This window comes from Pholcus phalangioides, unplaced genomic scaffold (genome assembly GCF_987345545.1).
Source record: "Pholcus phalangioides strain wild (caught in Gottingen) unplaced genomic scaffold, Ppha-v1.0 ptg000001l_1, whole genome shotgun sequence".
In the NCBI taxonomy this organism is placed as follows: Eukaryota; Metazoa; Arthropoda; class Arachnida; order Araneae; family Pholcidae; genus Pholcus; species Pholcus phalangioides.
This window is the reverse complement of record NW_028301594.1, coordinates 25287855-25308248: the sequence shown is the minus strand read 5'-3', so window position 1 is coordinate 25308248 and position 20394 is coordinate 25287855. Positions and strand designations below refer to the sequence as shown.

The 20394-nt window shown below is 31.7% G+C and overlaps 1 protein-coding gene across 1 annotated transcript in view; it reads right to left on the bottom strand.

Moving 5' to 3' along the window:
* Positions 1-19754, bottom strand: part of LOC149090179 (uncharacterized) — a 94272-nt gene extending 74518 nt beyond the window's left edge. The window contains exon 1 of the mRNA XM_089232474.1: positions 19513-19754. The gene's annotated coding sequence lies outside the window, so the exon portion shown is untranslated. The remainder of the gene's footprint in view (positions 1-19512) is intronic.
* Between the last annotated feature and the right edge of the window lie 640 nt (positions 19755-20394).

The window sequence follows — 20394 nt, the reverse complement described above, 5'->3', positions numbered from 1 at the left end:
ATTTCTAACTTCGATGAATCATGTTATACAGACAGTGTGACGATATAGCGTGCGTGCGTGCATTCAGACCATGAATAACTAGTAATTCATTGCAGTTGACACATAAATTCCTCTACTTTCTCATACTTTTTACATTCTTCTTGTTTCATGTTTTGTATAATACATTGTGGTGCAACATCGCATTTCAAGTTCTTGCACCATCACACTCCAGAAAGAGCTATAGGCGTGAAAAAGTGTCCAAATTGATGTTCTGAAAGCCACGTGGACTTAAGGGGTACAACATGTAATTAATTAATAATCATTATACAACATGTGTTTATAAAACGAACCTCAAACGTGTATTTTTGACTATTCGTTAGAACTTAATGAATTTTAAAAGTTTTAAAGAAAAAGATAACTTTCAAAAATCTGAATTCAGCCTTTTATTTAAAAAAACTTCCCATTGGTCAAATTTTAAATCGGAGGTTAATTTTACTAACACTTTGGATAAACATTTCTACAATATTTCAGAATTTTTTCGGTGTAGTATTTTTATTTTTCTAATCTTACGGATGGGCTGCAAAAACTTCAGGAATTCGATCTCAGGCCGGCATTACATTATAAAAGTTTTGTAAAAGCTCTTTGATAAAAGTCGGGATTAGACTGACAAAATATTTCTACAAAACTTGAAAAAAACAACCAATAAGCCTAACGGTTACATTTGCTCGAATGCAATCGATGCTCTCATTGGTTGCATTGTTCAAGTTTTATAAAAGAACGTTCATCAAACTTTTATAGTGTAATGCCGGCTTTATTTTGAGATAACATACTAGCCGACTGACAAAAGTTTTTCGCATTTGATTTGCAATTGAATTAAATATTTTTAAAGTTATGTTTTGAAAAATCACATTTTATTTGAAGCCTCAGAGGACGTGACGCCCCGGCCTTTTACATTGTTAAAACCTTAACAATAAGCTTAACGTTGAGTATTTTTGTGTAATGTTTTTATTGTTTTTTCTGTAAAGCTGTACGTGTCAGAAGAAGAAAAAAGCTATATAGATAAGGCACAGTGGAATATATAATCCGCACCAAGAAATTCCGATTTTTTTTTTCTAACTTATAAAACTCCTAGGAGTCCACGCAGAAAAATACGGTATCTTTTGCCATTAAGGAGAAGAACAAAAGAATTCGTCTCGTTGTTTTTTACATGAAAAGTTTGTCTTTATGGTGCTTTCATAATCTATCGTGTGCCGTGCTTATAGTGTGGCTCGAAAATAAGTTTTTCTTAATCCGATGATGTTTAAAACATTTTTTCCTCCTTCCATGTGGCCGCGGTTGAACATCCTCTCTTAAAAAATGTTTTATACAGCAGAGATTTAATTCGAGTCGAATTGAAAACTATTAGCATCGAAATTTCCTGCCTATAATTTTAAGGTGGCCTGTAATCCACACATGCTAATTTTGATTGTCTAAGAAGGAAAAAATGCACAGTATAATCCGCACATGCAAATTAATGGTAGTTATCTGTATTGCAGCGAATGAATTCTTGAAAATAGAAGGGATTGTTAGTCACGTATTTTTAGTCACCCATCGTTTTACTTGCATGCCTATATGTATCTCATTTGATATCTTAAATTGAGTTTTTGAGTTTAAAGTATATATATATATATATATATATATGTGTGTGTGCGTGTGTGTCTATATATATATGTATATATTTATTTATTTATGTATTTAAAATTATTATTTCTCTTAAACATAGGGTGTGCAATAAATTCGCATATACTTTAAAAAGTCATAAAAAATTGAAGGAATAGGTATATATATTTGAATGATGTTTGCAAAACAAAGTTATTCTCACGAGAGAGAATTTTTCTTTGGTATATTTTTAAGCAAATCATTGAAAATGCGCAAATCAGAGTCTTATAACATACAGAATGCACGATTAACAGTTAATTTCTGGGTTTTCCTGTTGCTGGAGCTGACATGAGATTTTCATTGTGATGTTGACATTGGTGGATAACTCTACTGGCGAAGTTGCTTTACCTCAGCCACAAATCACTGGCTGAAACTTTACGAACACTTCGAACACAGAATAGATTGAAGAAAGGCTCAGGTCCAATCACACCTGCCGAATTGGTTTGCAGCGCCCTCTATAGACAAAAATTTGAACAAGCATTTTTTGCACAAAACACACCTACACCCCTTCGTGAGAATAACTTAACTGCTTTCAAATACACCAATTATTTCAATTTTTATGAATTTTTAAACTATTTACGAATTTATAGGCCATCCGTATACATCCAATATCTGATACTTTCAAGAAATTTTTTCTTTTTTTGAAATTACGGTAAAAACACCCTCTTAACAGACACCCCTCTTTTACGGTCAAATAATAATTTCCCTAGAAAATAAAACTATGCATTTCACACTCCTGATTAACAGTTACTCCCTCTTTTACGGACGCATTTTTTTTTTTTTTTTTGCTGCACTGGTGTCTACAAAGCAGAGGTTTTACTGTAATTTAAATAATTTAAAATTATCTTTTTTCAAATAAATAAATCTATGTTATTTTCATTCCAAACTCTTTGGTGGGGGGGAGGGGAAGGAAATACATGTATAAATCACAGAATTAAATGTTTTAAAAGTAATCACGGACGTCGTTGAGGAAGCGAATCACAGACACAGAAAAAAAACGCTTGAGTGATGCGATTATTCAGGAAACCATGAGTTCATTGAAATTTCAAGAATTCGAAAAATTCATCTATTTTCTTTTATAAAGTCAACTGGGAGAATTGTCACTAGGTTCATCTATCATCCGAAATTTTTTTCTTGAGATTCTCTCAAATATCTCACCTTAGATGATTCAACGACTCGAGTGAGATGTGTCAGCAGTTCTGCGGATGGTAAGATCCATCACCATACTATATATATATACACTATATAATATTAGTTCTCACGGTCGAAGTGCAGGAAAATCAAAAAAATAAAAAGCAAACAGAAAAAAAAGAAATGTTTTCCCAGTTCTCGAAAGGCCCATTGTCCTCCCACACACAATAACCACGGCATCTTTTGTGACAATGTTATCTTTTCGGGAGATTATCACCAGCAAATTTGTAAGGACACTGGACCGCTGGAAACGAAAATAAAACAAAACAAAAAAAGAAAAAGGGTCAAGAGCGTGAATGTTTGCGGTACAAGCAAGAATAAGCTAGTTCAGGGAAGTATAGTAATGAGTTCAAAACTACGATTATCTTTCGTAAGATCGAGACCTTTTTATATACTCTACCAGTGGGACTTGACTACTGTATTTGGTCAACTTGGTCACAACCGAAGCGTTCTTCTTCGCCTTCTTTGCCGCGTTTGAGGTTACTAATGACTTAACGCGAGGGTGTCTAGTAAAGCGAATAGCATGCTAGACGGTCATTCGAAGACTGGAAACAAAATTATACCTCACTGCAAAGGAAATGACACACGGGACACAAAAGGATTGAAATTAGGACAACTGCATAAGCTGTGTTTTTGTAAGCAACCAAAGTTTTTGTACGAGAACTTGCATATTTTTTCAACCCTCCATGGAACGGTGTACATTTCAATACAAATAGCAAATACATGATCACAAATAAACCTATTAAACCAATTTTATTTTCTTAATCTTTTTGGTATTTTAGGAAGTGCATTTTTTAACGTCATTTAAGTACGAAATACGGCTATATCAGTACAGTACTTTTTTATCTAAAAAGAATTAATTCCTTGTCAGTGTAATTTTTTTAGAGCTGATGAAATATTTTACTTATTCAGAGATTTATAAAATCTACCCAAAGAGGAGGATTGGAAATAAAATTGAAAATAAAAACTATATTCAACTTTGCCAAGCAAGATTTGATCTATTTATAGACAACATTAAAATGAAGGCAAACTCTGTATTTTCCCCTTATTAACAATATTAGATAATTAAAAAATACATTCTTATTAATCAAATCACTGTGTAGACATGCTGAAATGTAAAGTAAAATATGCTAACTGTACCCATTGACATCCGTTTGTGTAAGAAAAAAAAATTCAATCGTAACCCTCGATGTGAACCCCATAGAGGATTAAAAATTTATATTAAAAAAGTGAAAACTTTTTATTTCTTGGAAATTCTGTTATAAATAAGCAAAATATAAGAAAAATAAGCAAATATCATATAATTTCCATATAAAAGGATATAATCTTTTTTTTGTGAAAATTTGGTCGATAAATAAGAGAAATTACATAAGGAAAATAATAAATGGATAACAGTAATCAGTAATAGTGGTAGTAATTCAATTTTTTTTTTCTTTTTTACACTTTTTCTTTCTTCACATTTCACAGGTACACCCAAGGTCAGGAGGTAAAATGTTGAACACCCCCCAATCCATGCCAGTTAAGCAATGAGAAATGCTGAAAATCTGACAAAAAAGTATATAAGAAATATTAATAATAATAAAAAAAAAAAACCCGCCCGTGCAGTGAATTTTCAGTGAAAGAAATGAAGAAAAAGAAGAGAAAGATGTTCCACGCCTTTTCTAATTACTTGCCGAGTTGAAAAGCAATGGCAAGCATCATGATGATGATGATAATGATGAGGTGGAAAAGAAGCAAAAATGAATGGGAAGTATAAAAAAAAAAACTATATACTATATAAATGTATAGAAGCGTTTCATTTCTGATTTCGTTTCTAGTAACAATCTGTCATAAGATTTATAGAAAGAAAAAAAAAGGACTCGGAACTGTTTTCGAATGCTTGAAACATTTTCACCTTCAAAACATCTCATGTTAGAAAAATGGTATTAAAAAAGAAGAAAAAGAAAAGGGAGAGGTGAAGAGAAAAAAGAAGAAGAAATAAGATGAGATAAGAAGATAACCGAGGAAAATAAGAATTAACAAGAGATACGCCTGAGTAATCTTCACGCAAAAAAGTCATAGTCACAAAGTCTTAGTCTCATGAAGGTTGACCTTTTCCACAGTCTAAGATTTTTCTTTTCTATGCAAAAATATATATATATATATATATATACTCGAGAAGAATAATAATTAAATATGAGATACAAATCGTCACACACAGAACTAACGGTGTTATACGATTTTATGTAATAATGCGCAGTAGATAGAGGTGGATAAAAAAAAAAGTGGCTGTGATATTGATGGCACGGTAAATGTGATAGATTCAGTTATTGTGCGTAATAACCGTTTAGCATGCATAATCGCCGACAATTTCGATAAGTTGAGTTTTACCTGCGATTATGCATAGTATCCAAGCGTCGTTGGTAAATTTAATGAATACAAAAAAATTATCACTTTTATCGATGATTATGCGCAATACCCAAGCGTCGTTGGTGAACATGAAAAATCGTACCGAAATCATCACATTTGCCGGTTATTATGCATAATCGTTATTTCGTATTGCCAAATATGGTGAATCGGTTCCATTGCCGTGATAACATTTGTTATTTAGATGACCGTACTTGTGAGTCAGAGTTTGAACCTGATATAATGAAATCTGATTTAAAGAATTTTTTCCGAACTTTTATAATAAACTCCTTTTTGATGAATTCTGATCGGGCTTAGATACAACAAAACAAAATTAACAAACTCTTATTTAACAAATTTTACGATCATACCCCTATACAATGAACTCTCGTTTAACAAATTTTACGATCATACCCCTATACAATGAACTCTCGTTTAACAAATTTTACGATCATACCCCTATACAATGAACTCTCATTTAACAAATTTTACGATCTTACTCTGATATAACGAACTTTCATTTAACTAATTCCTTGAATTAACGAATTTTTCCAAGTTTTTGTGCGTATGCAATCAGACTCCAATATACTTGTAAAAACTCCTATTTAACGAATTCTATAATCGCATTTATCTAGTTTACCCACGAAACTTGGGTGTTAAGAATAATTGGGTCTATCAGCCACCTCGTAGGGCATTTTGCCTGTTGTGGCGTTGTTTTTGTATTTGTATTTGTATTAGGAATAATTAAAGGTAAAAGTAGTACTTTTTTAGTTTTTTTTTATCAAATTTACCAACGACGCTTGGGTATTATGAATAATCACCGGTAAAAGCGATAAATTTATCAAATATATTGAGATGATTGGCGGTCACATATAATGACTGATTTGTCACATTCACTGTGACATTGACGAGGATAGTCAATATCACTGTGACCACTCATAAAAGTTTTCTTATTGGCTTCTTTGGTGGTATTAAAGAGACAACTAAGAGAATAATTTGTTTCTAATACGGCTCATTGAGCAACTGTGGATACACACGTCGCATTAAAAATAAAAAAAAGTGGGAATTTTAGGAATATTTTTTCAAGTGTGAAAACAAATGGATGACGATTTCTTTTTTCCTCTTGAACTTAAGAACGTTTCAGAAACGGATGACTTGAAGACAGATGCACTTCCTTCATTATACGACATGGAACTCGACTTTGAAACCACTTGAGAATTAATGTTCATGTCGACTCTTTTGTGATGTGTTTTTTTTTTTTCTTCTCGTTTCCATGTATTTGGTCGGAACTAGTTTGTAATTGACGAAAATGATTTCCTTATTGCGATTATTATCTCTCTGTTCATGACATTCTTAAACTTGATTAATTTCTTTTTTTAATTGGTTTTTCTTTACGCGTCCAATTTAAGTTTTTGGGTGATAAAAATCTGTGTTAAATAGTTTCCGTACTGAAGGTTTTTTTTTTCCTTTCAAACTAATCAAATAAAAAAACTAAAATTCTTAATACACTGGTCGTTCGGAAAATAACGGCAATTGAGAAGTTTATTTTCAAATGCAATAATTTCCTCTTTTTTTTTTTCCAAAATGCACTTTTCAACGTTTTATGAATCTTTGGGATAAACTCTGTCAGATTATGCACCCGGTATTATTCAAACGGGAACATTTTTGGTAGAAATTACGATGTAAAGTTAAACGTATTATCAAAAGGAATGATATTTACCTTTTTCCCACACCTCGGTATTTTTCATCTCTCAATAACGGACACCCATGGGACCAAGAATTTTGTCCGCTAACGAGGAGTGCCCGTTAATAGATAGTAAGATACATTGAGTATGTCGGTGCAATTCAAAATTGTGTCCGTCAGTAGAAATGTGTGTCTTCTAATGGAAGGGTCCGTGGTGGGAGGTTCCACAGTAGAATGATCTCTTTTCTTATGTTAATGACGAGGGGGGCAGTAAGGATATCTTTCTGGGCTGGTTAAAACCTTCTGGAATCAACAGGTCGCGTAGAAATTTCGAATTTTCCACACTTGACCAGCTCAAATTTTAATCAAAACGTCACACGCACACATTTCCACTAATTTTCTTTCAAAATGGGAGATTTCCGTATTGCAAATGTGGATAACTCTCTTGAATGCTGATCAAGAAACATAGTATTTAAATAATCTTCTACTATTATTGTTGATAAAACTTTTGTGCATTTTGATCATTTTTTTCCATTCAAGACGAAAAAAAAAAAAAAATTTCCTGTCCGTTTTCCGTAATACTATATGGTAACACAATAAATTTTTAGTGGGATGACAAGTGCTCCAAAATAGTGCCCCTTGCATAGAAATAATCATTATATTAAGTGATGCGGAAAGTAACCCGCCCCTATGGATTACTTTGCACCTATTTTGAAAAATTCATGAAAATTAAAAAAAAAATTTCGATGCCTTTTTATGGTAACAGATCTATTCTCACATTGTCTTAGGCCGGCATTACACTATAAAAATTTTAGAAAAGTTCTATCACAAAACTTTAAAAATGCAACCAATCTGTGTATCGGTTACATTCGAGTGAATTTAACCAATAAGCCTGATGGTTGTTTGTTTCCCAAGTTTTGAAAAATATCTTTTATCAAACTTTTATAATGTAATCGCGGTCTTAAACTCACACATTGGGACCAATTTTCACTATTAATAATCGATTTTTCGCGATTAATCGATCACTGCAATTAGCTTTCATATCCAGAGAATAACGATCACATTTACATGAAATCTAGCAATCAGGAAAATGATACCGATAGTCATTAATTAAAAAAAAATCTTTTAAGAAAAGAGTGAGAAATCAATATCGTATCAACCACATGACGTATCAATTATTTTTATAAATCTTCATATCACATTTTCTTAAATTACTTCCGTCTCAGAGAGAAAAATTCTATTAAAAAGTACCGTATTTTTTTCTCTTCCATTTCCTATATTTTTGTTTCTTTCAATATACTACTAATTCAAAAACGAAATATTTCTCGCGTGCAAGAAAATGAATAATTGATAGTTATAAAAATAATAATGATAGCACGTAAATAGACCGATTATTTTTTTTTACTATTCTTTCTTTACTCTCTTCTATTTCATTAAAAGGAAAAATATCTAAATAATAAATCGAAGAGCTCGTTATAAGAAAACATTCCAAAACGAGGAAAAAAATAATAATCAGAAACCCTTTCTTTTGTTGGTTTGTTTCGCGTGTATGTACGCATGATACCCGATTAATAGCATGAACAGTGCTCTTCAATGAATTAAATAGATTTGGTTTGTTGTCTATTTTTTGTTTTTATTGTTATTATCGACTTCCTGATTCCAACAAAATACAGTAATAATAATAGTAAAAAAAGTCACGGAAAATTACTCAGGGAACAACACATAAAAAGATGAAAAAATATGGAACTTTAACAATATTAAGTTCTTTTCAATGAAAAACTATCTTGTGAAAGAACTAGAACTCAAATATTGGGATCGATTTCCACTAACACTATTTCATCTTTTCCGATTAATCGATCACTACAATTAGCTTTCAGATCTAAAGAATAATGAACGGATTTACACGAAATCTACCAATTAAGAAAACGATAACGACAGTCAATAATTTCAAAAATCTTTCAAGGAAAAAGTGAGATTTAAATTAAGATCCTTGATTAATCTTGGAAAGCAATATCATATCAATCCTTTGATGTAACAATTATTTTTATTAATCTTCATATTACATTACTGTGAATCACTTCCGTCTCGGAGGTAAAATTTCTATTAAAAAAATACCGTATTTCTCTTTCATTTCCTTTTTGTTTTGTTTATACTAATTCAAAAACGAAATATTTTTTGCATGCAAGAAAATGAATACGCGTGGTAGTGTTAATAACAAAAATAATAATGATAGCACGTAAATAGACCGATAATTATTTTTATTATTCTTTACTCTTTTCAATTTCATTAAAAGGAAAAATATCTAAATAATAAATTGAAGTTCTCTCGTTATAAGGAAAACATTTCAAAACGGGGCAAAATAATAATAAGAAGCCATTTCTCTTTTGTTGGTTTGTTTCGCGTGCATGTACGCATGATACCCGATTAATGACATGAACAGTGCTCTTCAGTGAATTAAATAGATCCGTTTTGTTGCCCATTTTTTTCCTTGCTATTATGAACTTCCTGATTCCAACAAAATACAGTAACAATAATAGTAATAATGAAACAAAAAAGGCTTTCGTAGCCATCATGTAAATTAGAATCCAATTTTAAAGTTTTCCGGTTTATTTTGGCCGACGTATAGTTTTCGTCTTACAACGTTTCGTTCGTAAGGGTGGCGAACATTTTCAAGAATAATAGTAGTAATACAAGATATAAGGAAGACTGGATGTTGTGAAGATATTTATTATTTGAGATGTTAATTTTTTAAGGAAGGAAAAAACTCATCTCTGCCTCTACCGGGAGTCGAACCCGGGTCCCTCGATTAGGTAGAGGCAGAGATGAGTTTTTTCCTTCCTTAAAAAATTAACATCTCAAATAATAAATATCTTCACAACATCCAGTCTTCCTTATATCTTGTATTAACAAGTGGAGAGCGACATTCATGTCATAATAGTAGTAATAATAGTAAAAAAAAAACCAACAACTGAAAAGTCATGGACTGACTGAGAACTGAACAGAATAAGTCCCGAAAAGATTTAAAAAATATGAAACATTGATGTATTAAGTCTTTTTCAGCGAAAACGATTCCGTGGAAGAATTATAACTCACACATTGGGGCCAATTTTCACTAATACTATTCGATCTCTTCCGATTAATCGATCACTGCAATTAGCTGGCACACCCAAAAAATAACTATGGCATTTACACGAAATCTACCAATCGGGGGGGAAAAAACGATACCGACCGTCATTAATTTCAAAAAAATCTTTCAAGGCAAAAGCGAGATTTAAATTAAGATTCTCTCTTAATTTTGGAAATCAATATCGTATCAATCATATGACGTATTAATTACTTTTATAAACCCTCATATCACATTATTGTGAAAATCACTTCCATCTAAGAAAACTTCTATTAAAAAATACCGTTTTTCTCTTCCATTTCTTATATTTTTGTATCTTTCAATATACTACTAATTCAAAAACGAAATATTTTTCGCGTGCAAGAAAATGAATAATTGATAGCCATAATAATAATTATAATCATCATAGCACGTAAATAGCCCGATTATTATTTTTATTATTCTTTAATCTTTTCAATTTCATTAAAAGGAAAAATATCTAAATAGTAAATCGAAAAGAGCTCACATTCCAAAACGAGGAAAAAATAATAAGAAACCCTTTCTCTTTTGTGTTGGTTTGTTTCGCGTGCATGTACGCCGCATGATATCCGATTAACAACATGAACAGTGCTCTTCAATGAATTAAATAGATTTGTTTTGTTGTCTATTTTTTTTCTTGCTACTATGGACTTCCTGATTCCAACAAAATACAATAATAACAATAATAATAGTGAGAGAAAAAAAACCTGAAAAGTCGTGGAATGACTGAGACCTAAACAGAACAAGTCATGAAAAGATAGAAAAAATATGGAACTTTGATAATATTAAGTCTTTTTCAGGGAAAAACAATCTCCATGTTAGGTTTGCAATAAAAAAAAAAATAGAGAAGCTGCTCTTTATTGTACAACTTGATTTTTATTTCATTTTTTTTTAACTCCTTAGGCTTTTTATATTCCCATTGATGCTTGTTACGAGCCCCAGGAAGTCGTAAACACGTTTGTCTTTTATTATTTTACTTTCTTTTTTGCGGGTTTTGTATTATTTCTTTTAATAATGACGAAACGGAAGCAATGCTTATTATTATCATTTTGATGGAAAGTGATAATGATTCGAATCTTGGACATTTTTTTTTTTTGTTCGGGAAATAACATGTTTTTTGATGAAATAACATAGGTTTTTTTTAATATTATTAGTACTATCAAGAATGGTAGATGTGAAGAATATGTATGGTGTGATGATCCGATCTGATATGAAATAATATAAAAAATAAATTTAATTTTTTGTATGATAATTTTGAATAAGAATTTTTCAATTTTTTTTTATCATTCCTTATTTCATAATTCATAGTAATTATTTTATAAATCGGATTTCCGATATACATAAAAATAAAATGATATTATAGATTATAGATCCTTTTTTATAACATATCGGATAACTATAACTTTTTAAGATTGCCATTTCACACAACTTTTAAAAAATTCAATGAGCATCCTTGATAAGGATTTCTGAATTTTTTACAATCAAGATCTAGTCATAAAATACAGGGTGTCCCATAAATTCTTAAAACATTTAGAAATTCATAAAAATTGAAGGAATTGATATATTTCAATGCGGTTTCCGGAAAAGTTATACTCACGACACGGATGGGATGTTTTTTGGTACAGAAAAAATTAGTTCGATAATTTTTCGATAGAGTTTTGCACAAAAGTCCGACAGGAGTGATTAGACCTGAACCAATCTCAGATATCAATTTCTTCAATCTCTCCTGTGTCCGAAACTTTCGTAAAACTTCAGCTGGTGATTCGTGGCTGAGGTAAAACAACTTCACTAATAGTGCTTTAATTACCAATGCCCACATTACATTAAAAGAAGGAAAATTCAGAAATGTGCTGTTAATCGTAAACCCGCATTTTATAAAACTCTGATTGGCGTATTTCTCGGGATTTGATTGCCCTCTACAAATATAAATTTTAACAATTTTTTTTTCTACACCAAGCGAAACAAAAAACATAAAAAATACCCTATCGGGAGGATAACCTTTTGCAAACCACATTAGAAAAGACCAATTCCTCTAATTTTTATGAATTTTTAAACTATTTAAAAATGTATGGTACACCCTGTTTATTGGATTAACCATTTCACACAAATTCAAAAAGAATTCAATGAAAGACCTTATTAAGGATTTATAAAATTTTTACAATCAAAATCTAAACATGAAATATGTAATTTACACTTAAGATTGTAATTCAAAAATAGTATAGGAACTCCCGCTCACATTGAGATCTGTTAGACGTGTCTCGAGATTCGGATGTTATGAACGAAAAATATTTTGAGAATATTATTGCTCTAAGACGATCGGAACACATACGGGATATCGCCAATTATCAATAAAAAATTGTCAAATGCAAATAAAATTGCCAATTGCAATCAAAAAAAGATGTCTAAGAAAAGTCAGGTTGTCCATTACTGCCAAAATTTCTTTCAAATTCAAGTAAGGATGCCAATTACAGCCAAAAATTTGTCAAAGTAAAGTTGCCAATAAAAAAGTCAAAGTTGGTAATTTATGAGTCACGGAATAATCTTAATTCTTGATTTCAAAAATTCAAATAAGCTTCGGAAAAAAACGGGACATTTCATGAAAAAGTTGGGGTAACCAAGATTACGGGAATGTCCCGTAAAATACCGGTTATATGGTCACGTTACGGATACAATTTTCTGGCCCGCGAGCGGCAGAATTACTGCATATCGGCCCGTGGAATTGGAAGGTTGTGCACCCCTGGTTGAAATATAGAAAAATACGGGACTTCTAATATTACAATTTTAATGTTTTCTATCATATTTCAAATACTGTTTGTTTAATACAAAAAAATATTGACGCAAATATATGTATCCACGCGATTGTTAATTAATATAGTCATAAAAAAAAACCGATTGTCAAAAAACAGTTTTGCTTTCTTCACCAAAAATATGTTCGAAAATGCTTGTTGAAATTCTTTTCGTGTTACGTACTCGTTCTTTTTCCCAACTAAAGATGAAAGTTATGTAGGTGTTACTTGGCAATTCCAATGATCTTTCATCATATTCATCGGTAGACTCATCGTATGCTTTTTGCGTATGTTGTTATGATGCTGGTGAGAGAGAGAGAGAAAGAAAGAGAAATCTTTTCCGAAGGATTCTGTTTATGGTCATTGTACCGACATATAGAAGGGTCTTTGATCTCTTCATTAAATGTGTATGTGTTTACTTGCTTTTGGTTATGTGGGTTGATCTTTAGATGCCGGTTTCATTTTTTTTCCTGTATGAACAGAGTCATTATTATTATAATAGTATTTACAGATTTGCTATATGGTTTTCCATCTTTAAAAACCAACTGTTGTATTTGTTTGGAATTTAAAGTAGAATCATTGAAGGGATAAACTGCCTGTTTCGATCTAAATTACTGAAATTTTGTACAGCACAGTTATACCTTGACCAATGAAGATAATTCGTTCCGGAATCATGTTCGTTAGGCGAAGCACGATTTCCCATTGGTTTCTATGAAAAATAATTTAATTCGTTCCAGGTGCGGCACAAAATTTGAAGACAGGGTTTATAAAAAAATTGAAGGAACATCGTAAAAAATACAAAACTTGACCGAAGGCTGAGATAAACATTTTTGAAATTGGATAAATCAGAATTTACAGGAAGATAAGGTACTCTTTGAAGATCATTTTATATTTTACTCTATGTATACACTACTATTATCAGCTTAAGTAGACTAAAACTGGCATTAACACATTAACCCAGTAGATTTCGTAGGTTTCTTTTGCATTTTATTTTATTTTATTATTAGGTTATTTTTCATTTTTACCATGCTAAAAATATGTTTCCTGGTGGTGGCTTTTACAGTTAGAAATCCAGAGGATATGAACCGAGCTATCAGACGGTTAGTTAGTTAGATAGAAAAGATTAGCTCCTAGATAATGTCCAGAATTCAGTTTGATGCTAAGGCTTGCACTGAAGGAACGCGAGCTCTGAGAATACATAGGCTCCTTTTTTTTCCAAATGCATTTTATGTTAGCCAAATCTTTCATTTTATATGTAATGGTTCATATCTTTCAGCAAGAGATGTGTGTGTATATCTAGAAAAAGAGTCCAAAATGGGCATGACTTAATCGGGATCGAGCAACTAATTCTGACGATGATTGGTGCTAAAATTCAACTCACGACGCGGCTGTTTTAAATCAGTGTGCATTCATATCAACGAAAATTTTCGCTAGCCTAGGCAGAAAAATAACGAAAAAAAAATTTTCGTTAGCCGAAAAATTTGTAAGCCGAGGTATCATTGTACTAATGCGCATGATCCGGTGTGCCAGAAAATTCAGTGACGCCAGTTTCTCTATTTGGATTACTAGGTGGTTCTTTGCATGACGGGAAAAAGAAAAAAAGCGGTAAAAAACATTTTCTTAACATGAAACGTATGTTATTGAATAAAAATCACCTTATCTACCCCTTCCACGAACAGTTAACGTGAAAATTTTTTTTCAACTCTACGTCACGTACTGTAAAACATTTTCGACAAAAACTACAAATATCAACAACAGCATGTTACAAAAATTTTGGTTCGAAAATGGATATTTTCTGAGAGTCATTTCGAGTCATCCATTTGAAGAACTAAAATCCTCATTGAGCTTCTGCTTGAATTACCTACATTACGTGGACTTTAATATTTATTCCAGTTAATCTCAAAAACTTTTTTTTTTAAATTTCTCAAAAGAAGTAGATAATGAGCATGGCTGAATAAAGTTTTCAAAATAAGATCTCATAAAAGATCTTAAGAAATCATAAGATTTCAAAATAAGTCACCCCTAAGCATTTTTGTAATTGTTCTTTCTGTTTCAACCGATCTTGAATACGTGTCCATAGTAATATGCATACTCAAGTACTCTGATGCGTTAGCGTGTAACTCTCGAAATTTTGAACGAGTATTCAATCTGAACTCAATCGAATATCCTCGTCCTCATTTACATTAATTATTTTCAGCCACAGCTAGAAACCAAATTCGTCGTAGGATACACAAATCGACTAATTTTTCCTGAATCTACTCGGATTACCTTAAAATATAAATTATGATAAACACCTGTTACAAGACACAGAAGATACTCTCATAATGAAGGTTAAATTGCTGATTTTTTTGCGAATGCTATTGAAAGCCCCCGTCATGGTCAAATTGTATCGCAGAGATTAACAAAGCAGTCACATTAAGGGGTGCCGGCTTTTGAATTACGAATTAAAATGAATTATTTTTCTGGCATTCGCGGGAATACAGTATGGAGCCAACTTCCAATAAACAAACACGTGTAAGAATCAATCTAAAATAGTTACTGGTACTGAAAATTGCTAATTTCCGGTAAATAAAGAACTTGCGAGGCCATCTGCTCATTAATTCGACTCTTCTTTATTTTCTTCAGAAAAAGAACTGCTAAATGGCATGCACTTAAATCCTAAAGACGTTAAATCGAATGTCTAGTTAAATACAGAAATTTGTAAATTAAAATAATTCGGCCATCAATAAAAATTTTCAGTAGCGTAATTACGAGTTATTACTATCTTCAGTTTTGAATATTATCGAAATCGGGAATGATTATCTGGGACGCGGCATGGTAGTTTGTTTGCAGTTCTGACTACAAGAAGCACGGAGAGTGGTGAAACTAGGCGCGGCCTGAATTTTGGTCACTTTTTAGGTAGGTGTCATTTTACCGGTCGCCTTCTAATACTTTTTCTTTCGGCTAATAACACAAGGACGCAATCGAAACAAGTTTCACGTGTATGTTTTCTGCTCCCGTTCTACAGAAGTGATAACAGCCCACATCTTATCTTTGAAAACGAGACCACATTGTCTTTTATATCATCAAATGTATCTGTGTGGGTTATACTTGTCCTAAAAAATTATTTCTACTAGAAAAAAAATTAATCGATCCATGCAATTTTTCAATGAGGAGTTTGGGCTGTTAATTTTTTTTTTGTTTTGCATTAATAAAGTCTTTTATCTACAACGTGCTGATAATTAAAGCAACCCTGCTTTGAGCTATTTACAGTCGTAACTATTTATCAGATGAAGAGAGACACGGAAAAGAAATTCAGAGAGCGGGGAAAAAAATCATTTCCAACAGTCGCAACCAGAAAGCTTTTCTTCTTCCACATGTTAATTGTCATACTCATGTGACCAATCTGTTCCCGTTTCATGGCAGAGTATCCAAATTTATTCAACACTTGCATTCTCATTTCTTCACTAATGAATATGACGTTCAGTTCACAATAACATGCTTTGCTAATTTAACCATTTTTGACTGACAGTGCATCTGCACGCTTTGTTTTTTGATTAATTTTTATACAAACTGTGTATGAAACTAATACTTTTTCAAATTAAAAAGTCTAATGAGGTGCACAGTATTTTTGAAATTTTGTTTAGAAAGAAATTTAATTTTTTATGACTTTTCAAAAATGAAATTTTCGGAAATTTTATCCTGATTTTCGAAATAGAAATTCCCCCCACCTGATCCTGAACAGAAATAAATTTTTTAAACATAGAAAAATATAGTTCTTTTTAAATTTCTTTTGTCGTGTGATACATGAGATTTTCCAATTACCAATAATTTAATTAAATGAAATTAATTAATTGAAAATTCACATTAATTACAAAGAAAAACGTGATAAATTAATATTCATTTTTTTGGAACTTCTCAAATATGTTATTTAAATAACCAGTTATCATATATAATAAAATTGTACAATTTGATCATGAATTTGATCATCATTGAGAGGCCAAAATTGGGTTAAGAAAACAACGACTTCACACCAGACGCTTTGCAAAGATGTCCTATTTTAGGAAGGGGGGCATCAGAAGTCTCTCCACCTTTCAATGAAGACGTTCTCAAAGTCCCATAGTTTTCTGATGAATAGTTATAACTGTAGATAGCTAAGAACAAGGAAATTAACTATTGACACCTAGACACCTTGTATAGCATGCAGCATAACCTTACAGGCATGGCCCTCACATCCTGGAGCGGGGCCCCTAGGCTGGGATCTTTTGCGAGGCCCCCCGGTCAGACTTTTCACGGGCTTCTTCTGTAGTTACTTTATAGCGTGAAAAAACATAAAAATTATGAGAACTATCCCGGGTCCAGGGCTAGAGCCCTGTCAGTCCTCCTTTGTGGGGGCCATGCTTACAGGTAAGTGCTCCCCCAAAAAAGGCAAAATCCAATCGAATCAAACGTTTTCATTTCTATAATTACTTATTTTCCATTATGGAAAATTCTCTAAATTTTATTTTTACATTTAATTTCGGTTTGAAGGAAAAGAAGAGATTCCTCCCTCATACTTATTATTGAATTATATATGTTTGGAATATATGTATTTATAATTCAAAAATAAAAATAATGCAGGTCTATATTTTTCAGGTTAGGCTGAAAACTAGTCATAACGCTCAAATATTCCATCCATTCCACAAATATTTTCCTCGATTTTACCAATTTTAATGATTTTCTTACAAGACTAATACAGTGAAACCTCGATATAACAATGCTCTGCGGTCTAAGAAAATACATCGTTGTAGAGGGATTATCGTTACATCGAGAGAGAGACAGAGCAGTTTAACATTAGAGTGTAGGCATTTCCAAACAAGGCGTTAAAAAATATCGTTGTAAAGGGATTTACAGTTATATCGAGTGTCTTTGTAGCGAGGTTTCATTGTGCAAGTATATTATCACCAGCTTTCAAAGAAAAATATTTAGATCTTATAGGTGTATAAAAAGACAAAAATTTCACGATTTCTTAAAGGGACCATAAGATCAAAATAGAATTTTCTAACCCCTATTGTTTCGTTGCTCACCACACCTTCGTGTTCACAAGGTAATCAAAGAGCCGTAGTAGTCAGCATAATATCCCTGATTGACATACTGACGCAATGTCTAGATCGTTAACGACCACTTATCAAACGCTGACCATCATTTATGTCTGCGCAAGGGTCAAGGTGGAAGCATGATTACTCATTATATCTCAAAAGATTAGGAAATGCCTTATATTCACAATAGAATAATGACCTTGAGAAACTAATGCTCACCCAATGAGTTGAGAAAATTTTGATGCGGATGGAGAAAACTTCCATGTGGATTGAGAGTAAAATACATATGTTTGAAAATATAAATTTGAATGTTTTATACTTTCCATACCTTTTGGCATACGTTCTAGTAAAAATACGATTAAAAATATTATTTTACCATTGATTTATTTCAAATTTGGTACATATATATATTTGATTTCATATGTTATCATATATATATATGTTAGTATTAAGTTTTACATATCTCTAACAATTGCTTTTTTGCAAACTTTCAAAAAATGCAATATTTAACACTTTGCACGCGCATGATAAAATAGCATGACATCAATGTAATTGAATAAAAATTGATTCAAAATAAAGGGGACTGCTCGGTTCATAAAATGATGAAAAAAGATTCATTAACTCAATGTTATTTAAAATTAAATTTTTGATTTTACAACTGAAAAAATATTATTATTTTTATAACTCAGATCTTTTAATATTTATGAATCATTTTATGAACTGAATAGTTTCCTTTATTTGGGATCAATTTTTGTTTTTCAATTACATTGATGTCATGCTATTTTATCATGTGTGCAAGGTGTTAATATTAAATTCTTTTTTGAAAGTTTGCAAAAAAAAAAGAATAGGTAATGGGGATATATTTAATCCTTAAATGCATAGCTTTGCATATGTGCTAAGAGTTCTTTAAACATTTATTACTGCAGCAATTTGAAGATAAAAATTCGTCATTGTCTTTGCACATAAAGTGAGCTCATATTCTTTCCATTTCATATTTTGAATTTTCAGTTAGATATCTCGATTAACGACAAAAATTCTTTGTTTACTGCAGAGCATGTGTGGCTGTTATTTCACTAATTTGTAAAAGTGTTTTGTTTAATTTCATTCTTTTTTTATCTTAAAGTTCGCAAGCCGAATTTTTTTCTCACTATAGTTTTAATCACAAAGAAGGTTACATATTTGGAAACTAATCTTCAATACATTTATTTATATGTGTGATTTTTGAGACTTTGCACGTCGTTTTTGAGGCCTGTGTAAGCAGCAAAATTCGAAATACGTTTTTTAAAATGATTTTTTGCTTTCTGTACGTGTCAGTAGCTATAAAAAAAATTTATCAGCTCGAGAAAAAAAAAATCATGCATTTAAGAATTAAAACATTCTATTTGAATGGGATAGCATACACAATTCAGAAATATGTGTACCAAATTTGAAATAAATCAATAAATAAATAATATATTTAGTGATATTTCTACTAGAGAAAGAGAGCGTAATTTTTCTTCATATTAAAAGGTAGGAGACCCCTCAATTGTATAATAGAGTTTCAATAAAACATTAATTATTTTTTTTAAAATTAAGAAAAAATCTGCTTACCTTATCACAAGCCGACAAGATCAATTTGCATTTTAAATTCCTTCTCAGGTGAAAAACAAATCCGCCGGCTTGTAAGGATTTTTTTTAAGTCAGTTCGTTTCCGGCACTTGATATTTGCAAATAGGCGTTTTTCCTAAAAGGGCAACTCTACATTCATAGGGTCAAAACCGAACTCGACACCACACACATACACACACTTACACACACCTCATACCAACCACCAGAACTAACAACAATAAACTGACAAGAACTCCGAGCAAGAACTGTCTTCACCTCTCTGTTAGTTCAACTCTCGCGCGGCAAAAGCGCCATCTGGCGGCGGTTGTCTCTTGATTAGGTTTCGGTTTTCTTCCCGCTGGATCCGCTCTATTAACTGAGAGAGATACCCAAAGTAATTCACCACATTAAAAAGCAGTTAGGAAACGAAACAAACAAGGTTTTTCATTATCTCGCGGGATTAGTGAAAGGATTAGCCGAGCATTGTTCAATGCATTGGAATTCCCCTTCTCTATAATTTCTGAAACTCAAATGCAACCGAAAGAGTTTAATATGCATTTCAATACTAATAAGGAAAAAGTTGAACCCAGTTCTATACAACTTATTTAGAAATGCTAATACACTCTTTTCGTGTTTATCTTTCTTCATATTGAAGTCAAATAGTTATTTTAAAGGGATTATTTGTGCGAATTAATAAGGTGATTCGATTGTATGGCATTGAATATCAAAGATAACAATCATATAACATCGAGGAAAAGTTATAAATGGATCAATAAATGATTTTTTTCTCATACTAATGGGCGTGACTGATTTAATCAAAAAATATTATTGATATTCATTATTATAATTATTATAAAATAACAGGTTGTGTAACTGGGACCTGAA